At 44.5% G+C, this 23988-nt stretch overlaps 1 protein-coding gene and 1 long non-coding RNA gene across 18 annotated transcripts in view; both read right to left on the reverse strand.

Moving 5' to 3' along the window:
* The window catches only part of LOC135917129 (uncharacterized), a 677883-nt gene that overhangs the window by 440808 nt on the left and 213087 nt on the right, over window positions 1–23988 (reverse strand). The window lies entirely within an intron of this gene.
* Window positions 17951–21029, reverse strand: LOC139048544 (uncharacterized). Its single transcript, XR_011507759.1, has 3 exons — window positions 20489–21029; window positions 18884–19077; window positions 17951–18048 (listed from the first exon to the last, which is right to left on the reverse strand). It is a non-coding gene; the product is annotated as an uncharacterized lncRNA (long non-coding RNA).

Below are 23988 nucleotides of genomic sequence, written 5' to 3' on the forward strand. Positions count from 1 at the left end.
AGTTTCTATGTTCAACACAACCAAGTTCAAACAGTATTGCTATTGGGCCAGGCACTCGCAGTGAAGCACGCTTCGTAGATTCAGACATTCTAATGATGTTGGTCTTCAGCCCCCTATTATTTCGGACGTCCACCTATTATCGTCCCATTAATTTCGAAACAATGCACAGGGCATTGAAATATATATCTGAGGCTAAGAGTCGACGACTATCTTCTTTTAATATGCTGAGAATTTGATTCTGTGGGCCTGCCTAGTCTACCCAGGCCAACAGAACCAACTGCACCCCATTTATGAAAAATCATCTATATTCCAGTAGCGCAAGCTTCACGAGGTCCTTGAGTACGTTTTACAAAAGAGACGCTTATTATCGAGATGTTTTATTTCTGCACGCTTCACTGCTATTCCAATTACCATTACGGTTCATATAAAGTCACCTTTCTATGCTCTCTAAGTCGAAATAAGAAAATTCGAAGTGCTTGTATCAGTCAATGTTATATGCAACAGCGCACTTTTTTTTTTTAGTTTTAACGCGACGCACGAGGACCAAGCAGCCGTTAAGTACATTTGCCATCTTTTCTAGTGGGATAGTTTCATTTTCTTCGTTTTTGCTGCGTAACAAAATTTCGAGAAACAGTCGAAGATTATCATCAATGTTTTTGAAGCATATCCAGGCCATTGTCACTCGCTCTGGGGACTTCATTGCTGATCCAGCCCTTTCCTTTATGGGAGGGGGGTGGGAGGTGAGCACGCATTCAGAGCCCAACTTGTGTCATTCATTTTAGCGAAATAAAACCTCGCAAGACTTATATTTTGTGTATATCATCGATAGCGAAACGAACGCTGAAACGAACGGCACAGCCACTGTTAAAGCGGTTAGAAAGCTTACTGCATCATTAAAGCCAATATCAGCCTGAAGCAGCGTATTTGTTACAGTTAACATAATTAGGTGACGTGTTTGTTTTTCCATTCGGAAATTGAATAGAAAACAGAGCTGGTCATTAGCATGTCCTAGCAGTAGCTATAGATACAGGGTGTCCCGGCTAACTTTAGCCATAGATCAAAGATATGACTACAGAACCCAAAAAGAAAATGACTACATGTGTAATGTTTATGTGTCTGTATACAATGTAATTTCACATTGTTTTCTTTCTTTTTCCGTTGTATGTATTTCTACGCCAATTTTGCGTGATGGTCAGGTATCTTAGTCATTCCCGACAAACTGATATCCCGAATATAAATTGTAGTATTCATAATAAACAAATCAAATATACCGAAGCACTCTAGGAGGATGTGCTCAAGTTATTGTCATTGCCTATTGTCAGAAGCAAGTCGCCCTAATATTTTGTATTTATGCGATTGGGATAGCTTAATGTTATAGCGACCCTTATTTAGCAGCAACGAATTGCAATATTGACATATACATTGTTCGAATGTTCATTTCGGGTGAGGAATCCTACTACGTCATTGGTCTGCTGACCCTCCAATGCGATTATGGCTGGGGCAGCACAGCGAGGGCATACTAGCGCAGTAGATATGCGGACGCTTATTTCTTCATCCAGTCTTGCAGCTCCATGTTATGTAATTGCGTGCGAGTACTTAGCCAAATTCCTAGAAAGATTTTCTTTATTTCTTTCCGCCTGGCTCACGTTGAGGCCGGAGCAGACACTTCGCTGACTACCTTTTTTTTCACACTGATTATTCTTGCACATTAGGCGCACTTAACCTTGCATCGTCATCTAGTTACGCAGAGAACGCGGCACAACGTGACCTTCAGAGACGGTGGAGGGGGGGGGGGGGGAGGTTCGTTGGTTTGGGTTAGAAGCATCGCGTACGGCAATTAGGGAGAGTAGTTTAGCATCCTCATTTCGCCCTTGCGCCTAGCGCTGTTTCTTCTTCTTCTTATTCGAGAAGCACATCAGCCTTAAGCCCTCGTGGGTCATTACACACAGCAAGCTGAACCTCATCGTTCTGACGCAGTTCTTTCTGCGCCAAGCGAAGGACGCCACTTGGCGTTTGCGTTCACGTCCGCATCTTGCGATGCAGATGACACCACATCCATGCACAACTCGTCCCGCCACGAACTCCCTTCTTGTATATACGCACAAAAAAATGAAAGAAGCCACAGTCGCTGCCGCCTCTTTAGCAACTGGGTCAAAGTTTTGGCATTTTTTTAAAGCGTCAGCAATGGTGCCAATTTCTTCACACCTTCAATGCCGTCCAGGTCGTCCATCCAATCAGTGCATCAAGATCTCAGAGGATACGATCGTGCGCAGGAAACACACATAAAGAAAGGAGGTGGCACCGCAATTTCGGGATGATTATGCAAAATAGAAGTGAGGCGTGCAGACCGGACACAAGAGTAGAGAAGTGGACAACACGAACGCCGACTATCAACTGATCGTTGATAGTCGGCGTTCGTGTTGTCCACTTCTCTACTCTTATGTCCTGTCTGCACGCCTCACTTCTATTTTGCATAATGAATCCTTGCCAACTAGCTCAACTTTCTGTCGTTCTAAGTTTCGGGATGAATCGTGCGCAATGTCTTTCCTCTGTACAGTGTGCAAGAAGCGTCAAGTGTTAATAGGCTAATTAGCCAAACTAGGTCCACGCCGACGGTATACTTAGGGTCTCAGGTCTTGCACAATCGAGGTGCGACTCCTGCAATGCAGCGGGCGGCCACTGCTTGCACTTCCTCTTGCACTTCCACTTCTCCCACTTTTATGGTTACGACTTGGCTACTGCTGTTTGGCACACAAGCTTGCTGGCCACAAGTTTCCCGAGACTTAACAAAAGCATGCCCGGCTAATGAAGGCTGTGGCTCGTCCTTGTGACATAAAAAGAGAGAGAGAGAAAGCAAGGGTAGGAAAGGCAGCGAGGTCAACCAGAACAGCATCCGGTTTGCTACCCTACACTGGGGATGGGGGAAAGGGGAATAGAAAGAGGGAGAAAGGGAGAGAGTAAGCACTGAGTACGTGTGGGAGGGACACCGTACACAATGACACTATAAGCGGTCTCTTAAGCCCGTGCACTTCAAGTACCGCACTAGTGCACGAATCGCTTTTCGAACCAGTGAGGGTTGTGGCCCCGGTCCGAGTATCTTTGACTCGGTGAACGGTCTCGAGTCTAGTCTTCGTAAAGTTGCCCGCAGAGAGAGGCGTTGGACATCGTAGCGAAGGCAGGTACACAATAGGTGTTCGATGGTCTCCTCGCACCCACAGGAGTCGCACATCGAGCTCTCGGCCATTCCCATACGGTAGGAGTAAAAAAAATAGAAAATACAGCGGCTTCACTAAGATGACAAAACGCACATGATAACTGCTTCGGCTACAACTACTGCAGAAAAACATGAAACTGCCAAGGAAGAACGAAAGAAACACCTCATATCGGCGATAATTCTCAGTAGGCAGTAGAGACGAATGAATCTCGTCTTCCTAATAAACCACAACAATATTGATGAACGCAGTCTTACCTACATTTCGACACGGAAACGATCACTGGCAAGGAAGGTGGTGGAAGTTTACATCGAATGAGAAAGCACTAGTGGCAAACGCTGGCTCCGTCGACGACCCCTGCATTCATGGCGACCGGTTTCCTCCCGCAATGCGAGAAGAGATGGACGGAAGGCATTGCGTCGAGGGGAAGCAGAAAACTCACCACCCTGTGCACCATCGAAACCACCCGGGGAAAGTTGTGGCCCGGGTGACCATCAGGCCATATCTCTTCTCGAACTGGCTTTCAGACAGGCGTGCACTCGACGAAGGAAGCAGCCGCTGCGCATCGAGAGTCTAGGAAAGAAAGCAGAGCTTTTGAGGGAGGTGTAGTTGAAGGACGTTGGCTACGGAGCCGCGTTTGGCAGGGTGGGACGCCCATTGCTTTCCTTGCGTTCTTCCGGCTGTCGAAAAATGCCGAGGGAGGGGGGGGGGGAGGGAAACTGGAAGCATGGTGCCGGCGGCCCAGTTGGGGGCGTTCTAACTGTCTGGCTCGAAAAAAAAAAGAAAACATGGAGTGACCGGGGTTTCTGTACCAGCTGTACAATTTGGCTCAATTTTTCATTTGAGTTGGTGACGATGAAGAAGGGTCGACTAACTGAGAGCTTTGTATGTTTAGGACAGCTCCACAAGAACAGCTCTTTTGTTTATCCATTTTGCCATCCTGATAAGAACTTCTCAGTCGTGCTTCAAATTAAAGGACTTAAACATTTCAAGTAAAAGACGTGGCGAGATTAGCACGATCTTCGTTTACATAAGGGCGTTATTATTGAGGCGGCGGACGTGCGTATATACGTAGTAAACCCCGACTAAATATTTTTGGGGAAGACTTGGAAACTATCTTTCAATTGTTGCCTGAAGACACACGGTGTAATGGTGCAACTAACACCATTAAATGCTCAAGGCATGTAGCATGGTAGGAATTCCAACAATCTCTTCATTTTTGAAAAATCCGTCTGGCACCTTACGCAGAAGTTCAGCGATTTATGTCCGTCGCGTTGGTTAGAAAACAGAGGCAATATTTCCTCGCTGCGCTATCTTTAAAAATCTTCAGGCCGTTCCTACTAACCAACATAGTTTAAAGAACAAGGATAACGTAGACTCAAGTGAAGGCCGCACTTATTTCTCGCAACTTTAGCAAAAGGTGCGGCCCTTACATGGACCAAAATATTTGGTCAAAATGGCGTCGGCAACTACTGCACACCCCGGATCCCCGGATGTACCGTTGCATCAGAGGTCAACGCGCCGCTCTCGCCATCTGGTAGGGGCACGCGGAACTGCGCCTCGCACGAAAATTCGCCGATACGCACCCGCATCATTGGGCCACCGAACGCACTGCTTCTCCAATGGAACCTATTTTTCCAAATTTTCGGCTGCCATGTGCGGGGTGTGGCCCTTACACGAATCTATACGGTATATACATTGTAGTAATATTAAGGAAAGCTTGTTTTTTGTGAGTGGAGTGCGCCGCCAGGCTTTTGTGGATTCCCGAGGTGTAGTTTCACTGCAGAAATGGTCCTTCACAGATAAAACAACCAGATGTACAAGCGCTTAGCGGTATTTGCAATAAACTATGAGCAGCTGGATATATTCGATAGGAAAGCTGAGTCGACAAGTGGGTACCTGTATCGTAAAAAAAATTACGAATGTTACGAAACAGTTATCAAAGACTATGGCTAATAATACAGCGCATTCTATTATATAGATCTTTCTTTGGAGAGCCATTTTAATGGCCAGTTGCGCATCTAAGGTTTCAGTGTGCTCAAAGAGCAAAACTTTACGGGCAATGTTTAGGCGTTACGTCGGTACTCTCCGCATTCCTTGACGTATCCACGTGGGTTCCCGACGCGAGCTGCGTGCTGATGTGTGTGCGAGATCTCTCGCAGTTTTTACGACGTAGTAAAAAACCGCACACACGCGGAGAGCATCACGAATTTCTAAACTCGGTGATCGAGCGTTAATGTGTTTGAACAAACTGCACTGCGAGAAAAAGAAAGAAATATAAGATACCAACCGAAGCGTACAGTCTACGAAACATCGAACGTGCACGATTATTTCTTACTTCATTGCAGGAGTGGAAAGCACTAATATGGTTTTTTTGGCAATGGTCGATTTCGTAAAAAAGGAAAGCCTGTGTAACAAGTAAACTTTTGTGAAGTTTAATGTAAGTATGGGAGGACGTATGGCTTTAGAAACTTTCTTGGCAGAGAAGTAAAGGGGCCCCGTGCGGAGGAAGAAACACCGGAGGAAGTTGTCATAACTTTGATCAACAAGGAAAAGCCCCGTATCCTTGAAGAACGATCTTCAAATGGTTGATCCACGATCCCCAATGAAATAACATGCTGTTCATAAATCTTCGCGGTCCTTAATAATTCTGGGTGTCTTCTCTCTAGTGCGAAATTGTTTACTGTTTGTTTGCAAAATCTTTTTGAAATCTTGTCAATTATTGAAAAATTTTGTTAGACAGATGTGTTTCGTTCAAGTTTCTGTAGGCAATATAAGACTACTAAATGTATAATTGTATATCCCAGTGAGAAGTTTTGTAAATTCTGCCCTGCCCCCCCCCCTCGCCCTCCTAAGTAATACCTCAATCTGAGGGCCTTTAAGCATATGTCTGAACCAATAACATAAAGAAATAATTAACAAAATAAATAAATAAATAAATAAATAAATAAATAAAGATAACGATTCTGTCTGCCAATCGGGTCTTCTGCTAAGAGTACCTGTGAGGGCATTTTTTTCTCTAGGCGGGACAAAACAGTGAAAAGTTTCTGCATCTTGATATAGTTAGGATGTCATCTAATTCAAGTGTGTGACCAATCCATGCCCGAATAAGCTGCTTTATCTCTATAGAGAACATCAAGAAGTTTCTCCAACAAACAAAAATTAATAAGAAATGACAGCTTAATGCGCAGCGCATGCTGAAAATCTTGCTGAATCATTCTTTATCGCAGACTTTTCTTTTTCTTTCATTTTAAGGCGAAAAGAGTGCTTTCTGTATATTATCATGCGCGCACGGCCGCCCATTTCTAAAGAACTGATTTTGAACATATTCAAATAAATACGTTTTTATTAGAAATCAGCCAAGCGGAGGAGTGCCTATCAGCTGTATATGTTGCTAGAAATTAGAGCAAATGCAGCCAAATAAATAATATTGTCTTATGCTCTCCAGAAATTACTGTCGTTTAGCAGCGGACAGAACCATAATGGCGGAATGTTACAAATTCTATGCAAATAACCACAGCGACTCGCCAATTTTCTTACGCAATAGTACTTTGTGCGAGTTAAAAATCACTGTCATGCTTCAAGGTATAACTCAGTTTGTAATACGGTATATTTCTCTTTCAGGTAGGAAACGAGAGATACTGGGAACTTTAAAAATTACCATAATATTTGATGATTTGAAAGCTAGAAATTTGAGAGCACAGAACACAGAGCTGCGCAAACAAAAACAGAAGCTTCAGTGCTCATGGCAACTAGTTTTGCATAATCATTATAGAGTGACTTGGCGCAAAACTACCTTTAGTTCAATCATTTGTATAGCACGTGGAACGCATTACCTTTCTGATAGCTTCCTCAAGTACTCAGCTTAAATTATGAAAGTCGGTTACCATCAGTGAACACAGCGACAGATCGCCGAGGCACATTTTTCAAGCGGAAAGAAGGTGTGGGAAACACTTGAATTTCTCGAAAGCGTAAGAAGCACGTTCATTTGCCAAATGTGCCTTCTTGGAAGGACGTGTATGATTATCTTTCCTATTAGGCAATCTACCCCAACGTACACAGAAGATTTTGAAGTCGGCGTAATTGTATAAAACTTTAAAGTGACTAAAGTAAGTGAACACCCTGAGTGGCAGTATAGTCCTCTAGTTCTCGAGTTCTGGAAATTGATCGCCAAAACTTTCAGTACTAAAGAAAGAAATGAGGCTCTTACAGCCTCGTTTCCATCTAGGGCCCATTATAGTTTAAAGAAACGATCACGGCAAGGTTACACTTAGAGACCATTTATAACCACATAAGTGGGATTACGCATTAAGCGAGCACATTCAAAATGATAGCACTGAGCAGTATGGGCGATGTTCTCCGCATAGGAATGTGGAAACTGTGTTTATGTGCCATGATTTTAGGCATAGGTAGTGGCAGTGTCTTCGCAACATACTTGGTTTCGTGAGCCCCGAGGTCTGTTGAAAACGCTTGTTTCAAGAATGAGTTTTTGCTGTTTTACTACAGGCTATACCTTTTGGAGTGCAAGGATACGGGTGTGAGTTAATGGCTACACCAGGGCTATGGATGGAAATTCGAAACTCTTCAAAGCTTTGACATAAAACTCGAGCTGGCCCTCTATAGCGTTGAGCTGTCAGTAAGAAATTTGGCCTGAGGGCCAGGCGGTTTGTTCTATCAAACGAGAAATTACAAGAGGAGAAAAAATTATGAGAAAATAGGGCGGCAAAATTGGAAACGTAAAAAAAAATAAGAGCCCGCCGTGCGAGAAAGAAGTTTTGGAAGAACACAGAACTGTCGCATCTAGGTGGATTTAAGGATATAATTTACAGAGTGCGAAGAAACACATCGCGAATCAGAACACACGAAAACCAACTGCACAAGTCCTTCTAACCTCTATTTTATTCTAGAAGTAAGAAAGTACACGTGTACGGTACTGCCAATGCGCACATACCATAGCCACAAAATAGCATACAGAGAAGGTTTTCAGTTTTTCTTTTTTTGAAGTGCCATGAAAAGTTTCGTGTTATACGAAGCACAAAAGACTGGCTCGTACGTAGATTACCAATTTTCTTTGATATAAAACGCATTCGAAAATTCACCTACTGTTTACCATTTCTATCTTCCGCCGACACCCAGATTGTGAAACCTACCAAGGTCCATCATGAAATGATGTTACGTGCCCTCCTTATGGAGCACTACTGTGAAGACCACGGCAGATAATATTAGGCAGCGGCTCAAACCCATGTTGACGGGTTGGCCATGTTGCCTTGTGTTTACAGTGGCCCGGGGATTCACATGCATCCTTCCACGCAATATGTATCAAATTGCGTCTGTAACTATTTGCGAGTGCCTCGGCTATAAGTTAAAATGACAACACAGTCAATTAAGTGCTGCTGGAAGATGGTGCACTTATCCATGTCTTGGGAAACCACAGGTGCTCGTGACGCTTGTTTAGGGTGATGGTTTCTACTTGTCTTTTATTTCAAGCCTACTACAACTTTTGTGCATGCCTATACATCTCGCCACGGAAGAGCGCGTGCCATAAATGACATGAGGTGGCCTCCTGTGATGCATAATTTAACGCTAGCGTCTCGTGAGAACGATAGATAGAACAGGCCGATTGCGGTCTTCCGTCAGGTCGTCGTATACACAACATAGTTGTTTTGTCGTGTTCTCTGGAGGAGTGATACGCAGCCGGCACTGCCAAGAGGTTCTTATTTCTTCACTTGGCAATGTCTCACACTTCTGTTCAACTTTTTAGCTTGGCAGAGTGCCAGGCTACACGACTGTTCGAAGCAGCGATGATGTCACAGATGCTGCCATTGTTCTCACCATTGTCGTTCTGCGCGACTTCATATGCGCGAGCCAGATTGGCCGTATGTGCGAGAAAAAAAAAGTGGAAAATCAACCTGCGCCCGAGAGAAAAGATGCGTGCCAGAACAAAGTTCTCCACGTGTAGTGGAAGCGATTTGGGAAGACGGAGCACCAGGCGTCTCAAGAGAGATGACGGCGAAGCGCCCTTCTCGCGTCTACGTCACGGTGGCGCAAGATTGATGTGTCTGCGCCCGCTTCTCCAATCTTTGGCGACACACACTGCGGATTACTGGAAGTGGCAAGGCGGGCAGGAGTCAACAGTCGCGCCCTCTTGGGGAAAGGTTGGAAAGTTTAACTCCAGCCGAGTGAACGCCTTCTGTTAGCGCGAGCGAGACATTCTGCAGGTATTTCAAATTCAACCGCCCTCACCGCCTGTATACTGCAGCCCACAGGCTGTTCTACGGCGCAGGGTCGCGCACGCTATAGCCTCGGATGGCCCGCGGAGCTCTTGCTGGCAGACCTGCACATCACCGCGCGGTATTAAAGGTCGCGCACTACGCTGCTCGAGTTTCTGCGAGTCAGATTTGCAAATGAGACGCAAAATGTCATTTAAGATAAGCATAAGCTTTAGTCTCGTAACTAACCGTTCCAAATAGACAGAGCTGCCGAACCTCAAGCAGGTGGTATGCGAATGCATGCCCGGAAAAGCGGTTTCAGCTTTATACTTTCTTACCCACGTCTTCATTACTGGGACAAGGGTTAAAGGCTCGAAACAGGGCTTACCTTGTCCGCCCGTCAGGTCCGTACATTCTGTCGCGCTGACGACGATCGCTGTTGTGCCTCTGCGACCTCGCTGTGTGTCGTCTATGGCGATGCGCAAGGACAAATTGTTTTTTCGTAGTGAGGCTACCACTCAGTTCCTAGCTTCACCATTTTCAACGCGTGCCAATAAATAAAGCTTCTTCGCAGCCGCGTACACTGGGACGCGAGGCCATTCCAGTGAAGCGATGTGCATTTGGCAGGCGAATATGCAAATCCCAGAGCCATCCCGCAACAAACAGTGCTGAACAATGAATACGAGGTTTCGCGCTTCGACGCATACTTGGGAGCAGTGCTCCTGTGCGCCTATTTTGGAGTCCAGAAACGAACAATACTGCTGTGCACGAGGATCGCATTGCGTGCGTCACATAGAAATTGTGCTGACGAGTTAGCGGTTTTGTGAAGCAACGTCGGCGGCACAAAGAACGTACTAAAACGCAGCTTCTGTTAGTGGTATTTATGAAACCGCTATTTCTCTTGTCGGAGCCACCGCGCAGCCCTGGAGCCGCTTCGACCACGAACAAGGGTGTTGCAAGCCATATCGCACGCGACTCTACGTGACAGCCATGATGACAATCGTCAAGCATGGCACATACCCAAAATAGACGATGCGCTTGGTGGCGCAAAAGATGTGCAAGTGTACCAATTGACCCAGTTGCACATCCTTCTGAAGGCCTAGCAATTAGGTTTTCTCTCAATCTGCCACAAGTTTCCAACTCTTAAGTTTGCTGGGTTGTAAAACTAGGTAGCACTAAAAGAGCCAGCTCACTGATTTTTGTAAGCAAGCGGAACTCAACTTGAACCGTACCTTTCCGTTCGCTTCTGTAGCGGTCATAGAGATGCGCTTTCAAAGCACTGAATAAACTAGAATGCGATTTGTGTGTGTGTGTGTGTATGCGTGTGCGTGCAACGTCTTTCGGCTTTACCTATGTGGAGTTCATGAATAAATATATTTTTTATTTACCCGACACCTATCTTAATATAACATTTAAACTCGCAAGAAACAAAACAAGAACTCTAATAGAAGCAGGCGCAGATGCAGATCGTTCTCAGTGCCAGCTATGCATCTGATGTACAATTAAAAACAGAACGTTTGGTTTTGTGAATGCGCAACAGACAACCTCTCGAGTTCGGTCTCGCATATTTGTAAGGCGCCAACCTCAAACATGCTTGCCACATGATGTTGAAGACAGTGCATCTACGTCGTACGCACTTTAACCCGCGCATAACCTCCGCAAGCTTTTCTCGCACTTCTTTCAAACCTCCACGCCATTTTCACGCTTTAATGTGTGACCTCGTTTTCGTGATAGTCTTTGTTTCCGAGTCTGTATTTTACTGTTCCCATCTAATACCAGCAAACAAGCCCCAAACAAGCACCCAAACAGCCGTGTTCTATCCGAACGGAATGCAAATAATCGATTGAAAGCACTTTCTTTCCCGGCGACATTGATCAAAGAAAGGTCCCAATATGCTCAGGCGTTCAAACAAATTAAAGGAAACTGACACTCAGGCACATATTGGTTTCTTAGAACCATTTCTTTCAAAATAACAGCCTGTTGGGAAAACTGTCATTTCAGGAGACCTCCCAATGGATAAAGTACAGTATTTTTGTTTGTTTGTTCGAACTGTCCTCTGTGTTTATCCAGACTGTAGGGGAAACTCAAATCTGAAAGCATTCCTTTTCCAAAGCGGTTTTCGAAACCCTCCCTTGAGCAGTTGTTTTATTACCGGAGCCCAAACATCCTCGTCCTGCGCTGAAAGCGCGATTTGTAAAATAAATACGCCCGCGCGTCCGCAAACTTCTGCGCAAACTACTGCACTTTGGATCGGTCGCCTATAACCTATACCATTGCATGTTTGAGCCATCGAAAACATGATAGGATTTTCGCATTCGAATTGTTGACAGGCTACTTTAACTGCACGAAGGACCGAAGACGTGAAAGGTTTTGTGCAAGCCGGGTATTGAGAACTTGAGAGCCTCTCAAGTTTTGTCTACTGCTCTAACCACCCCGTGTTCTGGGACGAAGAATGGTGGCTTGCGCGATATTCCCGCTTTTTACTGAACACCCGCGTGCCCTTGAAAAACGCGCCTGCCTCTTCCTGCGCAAGTCTCAAGTATGCGCTGCACCATTCACAGAAGACTCGTCCTGGTCCAGGCACGAGATATATGTCTGCTTTGGGCCGTGCGAATCTGAGAAACTACCGAAACGCATTCGGATGCTGTTTACAACTTTTACCGCGTATTCCACGTTGCTGCTTCTGGGCTAGAAGCTGTAGCAATCATATTGACATGTGGAATCATACTGACACACGATCCGATGAATAACGTTCGCAAACCATGATCACAACGTTTAGCCATGGTGTAAATCAATACATCAAATCCAGCGAGCAGTTTTGTTCTTTTCTGAGACATCTTGAGGAAGCCATTGCTTATTATTTTGTACATTTAATCGTATCTTCAAATTTGTACAACTTCGTTTCTTTGTTATTCATTTGCTTCTTTATTGGGCGTCTGAACATCATCGTCATTTAGCGATTGACTATTTTTACTGAGAAGCATTCTTGACGAGTTCACGTCACTTTTCTGTAACGGGTATCTGATCGCTTTCTTGAAACGATCCCGGAGACAGTAGTCCAAAAAAAATCTTGGTTGATTCCGAAGGCAGTGGCGTCTAATATGTGGGCTGTTCCGACGGATATGTACCGCAGTGTATGTGGCCCTCTTCAATGAAGCTGTTTAACGCAAACTTGGCGATGTGGCGCTGGGTGTGTGCCCCTCTCTTTTGAATCCCTTAGACGGCAACGTTGGTCAATCAGTATGGCAGCAAAACTCGCGCACTCCAACACCACGCACTTCGTGCAGATTCGCAAATGTCGCATAATCGTTATTCATTCGCTGCGCAACAGTTATATGTTTGAGAAGAACCATTCGCTAGCAATCCATGAATACTTAGCATTACTTAAATGTGAACTGCTGTTGAGTAAGCTTTTTTTTGTATATTCCATCGTTGAGATTAATTTCCTCCAGTTCTTTAGCTGTGCATATAAATTCGAATATTTTCTGGCTCAGATTACCTCGCTCATACCGGTCCATTGTTTATTAAACATAGAATACCTCCCATCCATTATCTAGTGTCATTTATCATACTTGGCGCCTTGAATAACTTGAGCTTACCTCGGGCTAAGTTCATGATCCAACTCTCATCTGTTACACAAACGCACACTCATACAAGCACCAGACGCAAAGAGAAATGGCATCTACGCCGACTTGGCACAACGTATGGCTCCCGAATGTTGCAGTTCCTGGTCCCGAACACCCTTAACACAAACAAATGGTACACAGAAAATACGAACCTAAACAAAAAAATTTTCAGCAATTTTTTGAGCATGTGGTGGGCTCAAACTCAAATTAAGGTGTTCTTGTTATATTCTTTGCCATGATATAAAAAGAAAAAATACTGCTATGCATTGTGTTGGAACTTCATTTACTATATCGTAGTGTTGAATTGCAATTTTGTTTTAAACGTTCTGTTTATGCTATACCATTGTTATATGCTTCTTTTTGCTTCTCAGTCCATTGCATATTTCAATTTTACTTTTGTCTTACATTAGGTTTATTTGTAATTCTGCATTGTGTATGGTTCCTTGATTAATGATGTATGTGAAATTGTATTTTTTCCCTCCACTGCTGCCATGTTGTAAATGGGCCCCGGATGCCGTCAAGCTGCTCCAAGGCAGCTTTTTTACCCAGGCCTTTATCTCTTGGAGAAATAAATGAGTCTTGAATCTTTAATCTTGAAAATTGTACCTGGTTTACTGTCGCATCCACTACGTTGACCATTGATTTAGAGTGCGTCTCTCTCTCTCTCTCTCCCTCTCTGTATGCGCGCGCGCATCTGTGTGTGTGTCCGTGTGTTTCTGTGTTATTTCTTACACTGCCATGTTATTTCTCTCCTTTCATATGACAAATAGGTGTTGCGGAAGAGCTGATGATGAAAGGCACTGACATTGCCATCTCGCCAAATGCATTCACCAATAAAACTTAGCAACATGCCTCAACATGCGACCGTTTAGTACTTACTGCTCGTGATCGTGGTCTAAAACGACCTTTTCGATGTCCTGCCACAGGAAAAAATGCCTTAAATTCATCTTGATGCGTTATAACTTCGTACCGCGTAACTGCGTACTGCGTATAACCTATTATAACTTAGTATAACTCAAGCAAGGCAGATGATGATTATTACTTGGGGATATGATAAGCCCAAGGGGTGTAAACTTTTTTTAGACTGTGCGTCGCGCCAACCTGTGGCGACCGCGCATAGGTTAAAACACCGTTCGAGGATTTGGAGCGCAACATTAAACCAACATTAAATTTGAACACATGGCCTTACAGTGAAACTGCCAAAGTTTTACATCTACGATTCACATTTTGACATTCAGCTAAGCTTCGAGGAGTGCAAACATTGGCAATATCTATAGTGCACAAATATATTAAATATTGTCGGAGGAGCAATTACTAAAGTAGTGTTTAGTAGGCGATCCCACCACCTAATCTGGAGTTTGTGTATTCAGCCGCCACCGGTGTCAAGTAGTGGCATTTTCTGGAGCGGTCGTTTACTTTTGTATTTATTTTAAATGTGGCCCGTTACCACGCGTTTATCATCACTCCGAAATTGCTTTAGCTTAATAATAGTGAAGAACGAGTTCATTAATTTTTTACCTCAAGTGGTTGTTATGACAGTAAAGTAATAAGTATTGAACGCCACAGTGCCCCGAAAATTACCATACTGTCTCTTTTTTTTCTCCGCACCCACGCAGGCCATCGGTAAGTGCCCCATACGTCACTCGCAGCCTTTAAAGGCACCGCTTCGTGAAGTCTTCGTGCGATGGAGCCTCTCCTCAGGACATCGCTACGGTTTCCAGGGATACCATCGGTGCTAAATTCGTCGCAGGTAAATGCTCACATCTCGAGCCTTTTCTTTTGCTCTCTTTTTTTCCGCTATGCCTGTCTGCGTCAACGCAAACGTGGTTTTCCTGGCATTTCTGTACATCCGACTGTACGAATGCTTACGAGCTGTGGTTGGGAAATGGCCGCGCGTTTTCCAAGAAAGAAGGAAAAAGTGGGGAAGGAAAGGTAGGGAGGTTAACCAGTTTAAATAGTTTCATTGCAGGAGTGAGCTGGCCATTCATTCATTCATACATACATACATACATACATACATACATACATACATACATACATACATACATACATACATGCATGCATGCATGCATGCATGCATACATACATACATACATACATACATACATACATACATACATACATACATACATACATACATACATACATACATACACACATACATACATACATACATACATACACACACATACATACACACACACATACATACATACATACATACATACATACATACATACATACATACATACATACATACATACATACATACATACATACATACATACATACATACATACATACATACATACATACATACATGAAATCATGCGCGCCATCTCTACATGACCTACAAAGGCGTTTTGTATAGTGGCTGGCGCACTCTGATTCTCTAGAAATCGTGATCTTTCGGGCGCACGAGTATTTGGTTAACCTCTGCGTCTCTCGCCATCCTTGGTCGTGTCGCGGCAACACCTCAGGTGTTGCAAAAGACTTTGCTCTAAAAACCCTCTCTTCGTCGTAACTTAGTAGAAGCGTATCGAAGAACACAACGAACAGATTTTGTGACCAAAATATTTCTTTTGATAGCAACAAGATGTAGGCAGTATCATAGAGTGAACATTTAGGTAGCCGGGTTAAAGCAGCATCACGTCTTCCTCGTAGAGAAAACTTGCAAGGAGCGTTCATGCTCGTCACAGAATCAAAGCCGTTTGACATTGACAAATTTCGTTTTAACCTTTTCGCAACTGTGAACCTTTGGCAAGCACGTACTTCTAGCACAATCGAACGATTGAAATGGGCAATCGTTTTATTGTTGTCATGATTGATTAACGGGATATTGAAGAATATAAAGACGCTGGGTGCTCCTTCTAATCAAAACAAGTATTGAAATATACATAATTTTTGGGGGGTTTTAGAAATGATCACGAAGGTTACAGGAACACCTGATGCGATGAATTAAGCATAACCAATCCTCACAAAATTAAATGTCGTACGTAAAAAAGGAGCAGTAAAAATTCACTAACACTTTGACCACCTAAAACACAAATCATATAAAGGATGAGTTGACGTCTGTAGCTCCTTCAACACGAAAACATTAGAGAACGTAAAATACAACTGGCAACTGGTATGCTGGCTTACGACCCCTCTCATTATGGAGCATTACATTGGCTGAACTAGGGGCATTAAAAATCGTCCCCAGCGTGCACTCTCAAGTGTGGCCGGGTTCCAACGGGCGAAAAGGAGAGCTGGAGCGTCGCAATCCAATGGCAGAGCAGGAACAGTTTGGCGCCCTCGAGAGCAGTTCGAGGTTATCCCGCAGGGAAGGGAAGTCCAGTGACGCGGACTACTCAAATATCCTGTCCACTTTGCTTGTGTTTATATCGTTTCGGTTCAGTGTGCCGCAGAGAAATGGCGGCTGAAAAGCCAAGTTCATGTTCATGTTCAGACCCAACGGAAGAAAACAGCCTGATCACTTGATAGACCTTCGCCCTATCACTCACTGAGGGCATTGGAACGTTTCAATGGGGGCAGCCAACAGCCTTACTCCCGCATCGCTACCTGTGCTGCTCCGCTCTGCTCTTTGCCCGCGCTCCTGTTCCACCAATGGAATGCGCCATGACGCAGCAGCAGGTGGCCTGTGTCGCTACTGAGCTCAAGCACGTTCGTGGCTAGCTGTTCTTAACAACGCATACCAATCACGCTGCGTCGAACAACACGGCTTCCGCACGACGACAGCCGTACAAACTCCTCGCCGAGCTTCAATGTGGAGCGAGTGAAACGCAACGTGGGAAAAAAAAGTTACGGATTGGGGTTTGCTCGATTTACAACACATGCTGTGGCGCTGCTTGGCGTTGGCCGGTGATGGTTCTCGAGGTGAACAGGGGTGGCAGCGAATGCTGCACAGTGAAGTGCTGGCGGACCAACTTAGGGCTGTCCAGAGGGCCCGTGTGACGGCAGAGGGGCTCGGCCTCTCTGTACCGACGTGGGAGCGGCCCGCATCAGTCTCAGACTGATCCCTCAGGACCTAAATAAAGTTCCTCATACCATACCATACTGCATAAAACACCACGCCAATGTTTTGTCTATTGGAAGGATTTACGCAAGGCGACGTTTATTTTGTAATCGCTGATTTATACGTTTCAAATGAAAAAAGAAGTCTGAGGACACTTAAGCACTTCTCATGAGGTATGATTGCGAAGTCATTAATGTTCAATTGAACTGCGCTGTGCGGTCCTTCGAGTTTTGCGCTACGAGTAATGACCCCAGTGGCACGCACCGCCCTACCCTTACAAAAAATTTTAGTAACATTTTATAAACCGTCTTTAGACAAATGTTACTAAAACCTATCGACATTCTATAAAACGTCTTTAGACACCGTAACAACTTCCTAGTAACCTCCTGCCGACTATTGGCCACCGATATTGAATTGAAAGTATAGATATAAAATGTCGATAGAATTCTTACCGACTGCTTATTATCTTATGTCGTTAGAAAGTGTCAACTGTGAAGCGACTATTTATTGACCACCTTTATACATCCTAACTACTTGCTAGTAACATCCTGTCGACTATTCGCCACAGATAGTTGACAGGATATTACTAGATGGTCATTAGGATGTATAAAGGTGGTTAATAAATAGTCGCTTCACAGTTTTTAGAAAGTACATAAAAATTTTATCCAGAGGTAATTACTTTTGCAATTATATATTGCAAAAGTAAGCTTTGATTATCTCTGAATAAAATTTTTATTTGCTTCCTAAAAACTGTGCAATGACTATTTATTAACCACCTTTATATATCCTAACGACTTGCTAGTAACATCCTGTCAACTATCTGTCTTTGGCGAATAGTGATTGCCAAGTGGCTAGGTGTGGCATGCAACAGAAGAAGACGGGTTTCCATTTGTGCTTGAACACATCCATTTAATATCCCCGGGCTAGTAAGGGGGACGAGTTCTCCAGCTGCCCTGGAAGTAGGCTGAAATGTTGCGTTGTGTAGTCTAGAAACGAGAAGAAAAAAGGCAATATATTAGTTTTGCTACAGTGACATGAGACAAGAAATGCCATGAGAAGTGCACAAGAGACAAGCTTTCAATCCTGTGAGCTATAAACATCTCCAGCTGTTTTGTGCAAAGTCCTAAAAATGCATGAAATGACTGAATTCGTGCATTAAAGCTGGGAGCGTGATGGATGTGCATAACACCAACAGATGCACGACACATAAATTCTATCGTACCAATTGTCATCTACAAACAAAACCTGTAAATCAACTTCAGTTTAATGAACTTCGATATTCGTATTGTGACTAGTACATGGAAGTTTCATGTGTGAATTATCTTAGGAAAGGCAAGGTGTCAGTCATAACTATGCTGCAGCTTTGCTTGGGCACAGGTACATAGAAGAGTTGATTTTTATGTTGCACTTAAGAAACACGAAATGATACAAGCAACATGTAAGCAGTTGAACAGGCATTACGGACGTTCTACAGCAAGATTACAAAATGCCTTTGTTGTGCAGGCAGACATTGTCAAAGTGAGCTTGTTACTAAACATGTTAGCTTTCCACAAGACAGGATATTATATTATCAGTGCATTCACATGACCAGGACCTCTATCACAAAAATACACATGCCAACAGTAATGACAATTTTCTAGTTATGGTGGCAAAGCTTGCATTATAATATGCTATTATAATCAGGTTAATAGCTATTTTAGCAGGAAAGAAAGGAGTATACCCTAAGATAGCATTGAAATTAGCATGAAAGGAGTTTTGTTGAAAACTGCACAAAGAATATTAAGATGCTTCTTTGTGACACATACCTACTATGATGTTGACCTTCTTGGAATCCAACAGATCCTTCTGTGGAAGGCATTTGACAGCCGCCCAAAGAAGGACCTCCCTTCAACGTCTTCTATTGAAAAAGGAGCTTTAAGGAGGCCCTCCGCGAAGTGAAAGCCTGAGTTGTTAGCATCCAGGCACAGCCTCTTCAGCAGGCCCTTTTCAACGTATACACCGTCACCGATGTCTACCTGTGAAAGAATACAACAACCAAAGATTCATTTTATACGCATTTGATCAAGGAATGGTTAGGAAGTAGGGTAAGGTTTGCAAAAACGGAAGTCGCTGCTTCTTGTTGATTCGGTTTAAAGAACAAAGCAGCCTTACGTATACCATACATGCATTGTACTGAGCTGTGTACTTTTACGTAAGACTAGAAAGTATTGGGAACTTCAATGCGAAAGAAAGACATGCATCTGCCTAGAACTAAGCAAATGTGTGCCACCCCTTGACACAGAGTGAGATCTGGTGCTGTTTTAGTGATTAGCAGACATTGAAAGCTTCAAGCCTCATCGAGTATAGGGCCAAGCTGTGCTCGATTAGTGGCGCACAAGTGCTCAAGAACTATCAAACAAGATGCAATTGTCTTCAAATACAATTCTGACTTCCCCTTGCAGGCATGCACTTTTAAATTTACTGACTGCACTTGGGTGTAAAGATTTTGTCTGACAGAGTGAATAAACAATATACACAAGCAGCATTTTCATAGTTAGCGTAGTCTTTAATAGGTACTGATACCTTCAATTTAGAAAGCGCTGTATATTGGGCCTCATCAAACTAATTTCACAAAAGGTTTGTCAAGGTAGAAGCATAGAACTGTAGTCATTAGAAGACAGGTGAAAGTAGTTAATTATTGCAATTATTACTGAAAATAAATTTCAGACAGCTCATCCCAATGAGAAATGGATGCAAGCAGTTTGTACATGCCACATAAGCATTTAGATATCAAAAATAGGGATTAGAGAAAACCTTCCCTTAGAGGTTCATTATTACAAGCAGCCATGCCCTCGAGTAAGACATAACTTCTTTTTCTGTAGGCAGAAAGAGGCTCGAGTATTTTATTGACACATATATGTGCCCATGCATATATGTCATCTCTGTTGTAAACCTTTTTTTCATGTACATGCAAGGTGTGTTTATAACATCTCATTGTGCACAAAATTTGCGTAATAATTTAAAGACCGCGATTTTGTAGCGATGGTATTCCTTTGCGCTATTCGTTAGTAGGCTGACCGACGCCCCGGCCCGTGCTACGTACTGCAGCTGCCGGCCGTTAGCGGTGGGCGAGAAGAGTGATATAGAATCGAGGGGTAAGTATTGCTACAAAATCGCAGTCTTCAAATTATTACGCACTGCCGAACGAACACAAACTTTCAATGTGTTTTCATAATTGTGTGCCCATTCAGGCATAGCAATCAAGGCGGGTAGCAGAATGCAAGTACGCTGTAACATCAGAGGAAGCTTTCGCGAAATTGCTTGCTAAATGTGCACAGCAACATGGCTAACATACGATAGGAAAGCGCTTTGCTCTAGCTAGTTACACAACGCTCATTACGCAAATCATAAGCTTCAAGAATGCGCGCAAGCGCCAAACTTGCTTACCTTTCAAGACTTGGCAAACGCTCCTTCGTCTAACAGGTACAGAAGCACCGACGTTTCTCTGGCGCAAGCACTGTAGAACTGCCGATGAACTCCAGCTCCACAAAAGCACAACCTTCAACAGTCTTCCAAACACTACAATTCGAAGCCCCAGTACCAGACTTTTGACGAGAGCGCCGGCAGAACAGCTCGGCAGAACAGCGCCGGCAGCAGCTCGGCAGAACAAAGGCAGTTCGGACGGGAGCTGTACTAGGGCACTCACTGACGACACTGGTGGATCGCTCCAAACACACGGCGAACTAATGGCGTTACACGAGTCCGGAGGGTTTGGGATGGTCACTGCACACAACAAGCAGCACGTTTTGTCTAGGCACTTCTAAAATTTACCTCAAATACCACCTCACTGCAGGGAGCACTTACGACAACCAACGTGGTGTGTCGACCAAACAAATACTACAGTAGCGCCACTCTGCGGTTTTTTAGAAAAATGTATCTTAAATGAAAAAATTGCGTGTTTTTTCCTAATAACATTTGATAGAGTCTTTTAATAAATTTATTTGGTCCAGAAGTGTGTACTTTGTACTTTGTGATACGAAGTTTAAGGAAATGTATAATAAAAACTAAGCGGATGTTGCCTTCAAGATTCGCAATTGCTTCAGGTGCATGCAGGTTGCAAAAGCATGGCCTTCGAGATCAGACTGTCACTCAAAGGAAGCCGTAGTAGGAGGCGGAGAGGCATTTAGGCCCCAATAATTGGGTTTACAGTGCCTAGGTAGGCTTCCTTATTTATAAAGTGTATACGGGGACTTCAGCCGAACCATGAGCGAGCTATACAGACGCACGCGGTACGATTCGGTGTCCGATCCGACGTACGGCGCTGCATGCTACGGCATGAGTAGTGTTCCTGTATATGCTCCCGCAGGGAGCAGAGTTGCGCATAGGTGCGCCGCCGTGATCCAGCTCTGCAGCAAAGCCACTCCTCGCGCGCGCAGGAGCCAAATGCCGCGCGGTGTTTCGCTTTTTTCTCTAGTGGTCGCGAGCTACAAGCGCCAATTGTTCGCAGGCGCTTAGCAAAGGTCACTTCTTAATACAGGCTACGCTCGAACGAGTCATTCGTGCAGCCGGAGGGGGTGGGCTTCCAACCAACCGAAACTTTGTATGTACCGATGTAAACACGCATATACAAACGCGCACAAACGTACAAATAAAGGGTAGGACCACCTTCGATTCCCCAAAATAAGATACTCCCGTGGCTCGAACAGCTCCAAAGTTCGCTCGCAAACACGCAGTACGTTGCCACAAAAAGCGGTGCAATGATTTTCAGCATGCATATGAAGTTGTCTTATCATGGTCAAAAAGCAAGAAATGTTCTAAAGAGTGTTTAAAACTTCACACACGTAAGGTGGACACTTAGCGCATTTTGGCTGCCGAAACCAGCTGGTTAATGACCGTCGCCAAGAGATCTATCGTGCCTATAATTATGTCAGTGACCGTTAACAGAGCGCCATTTATCACTAACCATCGTTCACAGCAGCTGCACGTTTTCGATACATGCGGTGCAGACACAGATTTAAGCCCATTTCAAATGTTCACATGCGCACATTTTAAGAAAAGCTTACTTTTACGATTCATTCATACCGCAGACTAATCAGCTATATAGTAGCAGCAAATCTGCAAGTAGAAAAAAGATTCAAGATACAAGAGCTTCTAGATCAAATTTAATTCATACAAGGGAATTCATGAACGGCTGCTGGCAGCAGGCCAAAAGTGCTGGTTCTTGGAACCTTGGGGGCAGAATTCAAAGAAACTGGAACGGCCACAAGCTATTAAGAGTAACAACAGGTTATTTTTATTGCACTAATCACATCAAGATGGCAAACTTGCAGAGTAATTATCCACACAGTGCAGACTGTAATATGACAACACATTTTTCTTGATCTCTTATCACTCAGAGAAAAGCCAGTAGTTGAAGACACTGTATCAAGTCAATGAAATCACTGAAGCAGGCTTTGGCCAAAAAGCCAGGTTACAAAGCTTTGTGACCTATCGCATCAGAGGCAAGGAAATTTTACGTCATTCAACAGTGCATTCACTCCACTCCCGCCCACAGGAAACAGCATTCACCAAAGCACAACGTAGATTTCTAGCGTGTTTAAATGAACGACAAGTTTTTGTTCCACTGGCTGATACATGATGCTCACAAGCTAGCACACCTACAATTCCGGCTTAGCTTCTATGGCAGCAATTAGTTAACAAAATAAATAAGCCTATGCACTCCAAGACAATAAATTGACGAGAATCAATTTTACTGCTCTCAAAACTTCACACGGAGAAGGAATATATTACAATTATCACAGCTAGCGAGCTAAATGTGCATATGCCAACTTAGCACCCATGCTAGCTTAGCACCCAACCCGCAGCTGCTCCTCTCAACGCACGATCGACGGTCCGCTGATTGCAGTGGCGATGGCACTGACGGAAACGACGAGTTCGCATGAGTCAGCGATGCGCCCGTAAAGTTGGCTTCGCAGCGGCGCGGATCATTTGACGTCATTTTTCGCGCTCGGCCAATAGTGGTGCGAGCGGCGCCGGAAAAGGTATGCGCAACTCTGCTCCCTGCGGGAGCATATACAGGAACACTACGGCATGAGCGGCGCGTAAGCTCCGCCCACATCCAACTCCCCAGCTTGAGTTGATATCCACGTCGAGAAACGCAATATAAACAACTCTGCACCACACTGCTTCGCTTTACGCGAAGGCTGTCGATAAACTTATGCCCCTGTGAGTGACAGAACACTTCACGACGGCGCGTTGTCCACTGACGGCTCCGCTAAAGCCAGCGATAGGGCCGGTAGGCATAGCTAGGCGGACGCTGCAGCCGACGGCGCTTGCGATCCAGTCCGAGCTCGTCGAAGAGTGCTTATTTTTGCCAAAACAATGAACACTGTACACTTAGGTCGGCCGTAATTAAATACAATTGGTTTACTCGACGCAGTCGTTGCGAAGGGCAAACGTGCAAGCGGCCTCGCTCAGACGGTCGGTGTGTGATGTCTGCTCGCGAAATGCCCTCGCGTCGCGGCTCCCGATCTCACCAGTAGCTTAGCGCTAGTGTACAAGGCGCTGGTTTGCGTAACAGGCACACGTTCGAGATAATTTTACTGAACTGGTAACTATTTCATGTCAGAAACAAACTGCAGCAGGCAAGGAAAAAGAATAACTGCGAGAAACCGGAAAGCCAGCACCGCCTCCGTGGAGGGAACGTCAGAGAACGTCACATGCCAGCCGCGCTGCCAATGGCTGCGGCCAGACGACGGTGCAGTTGTCGGACACGTCGAACGATGAAAATCTGCCCGGTTTGTCGCACGCCGGACGTCCGATCCGGCGCTTCGGCACGGCAAAACACCTCGATTCGGGCTGCAGTTTCGGCGCGTCAGACGCCGGATCGGACACCAAATCGGACCGTGTGTCTCCCGCTTTAGTTGGCGAACACGAGCCGATCAGCG

This window comes from Dermacentor albipictus, chromosome 8, assembly GCF_038994185.2.
Source record: "Dermacentor albipictus isolate Rhodes 1998 colony chromosome 8, USDA_Dalb.pri_finalv2, whole genome shotgun sequence".
Taxonomy (NCBI): domain Eukaryota; kingdom Metazoa; phylum Arthropoda; class Arachnida; order Ixodida; family Ixodidae; genus Dermacentor; species Dermacentor albipictus.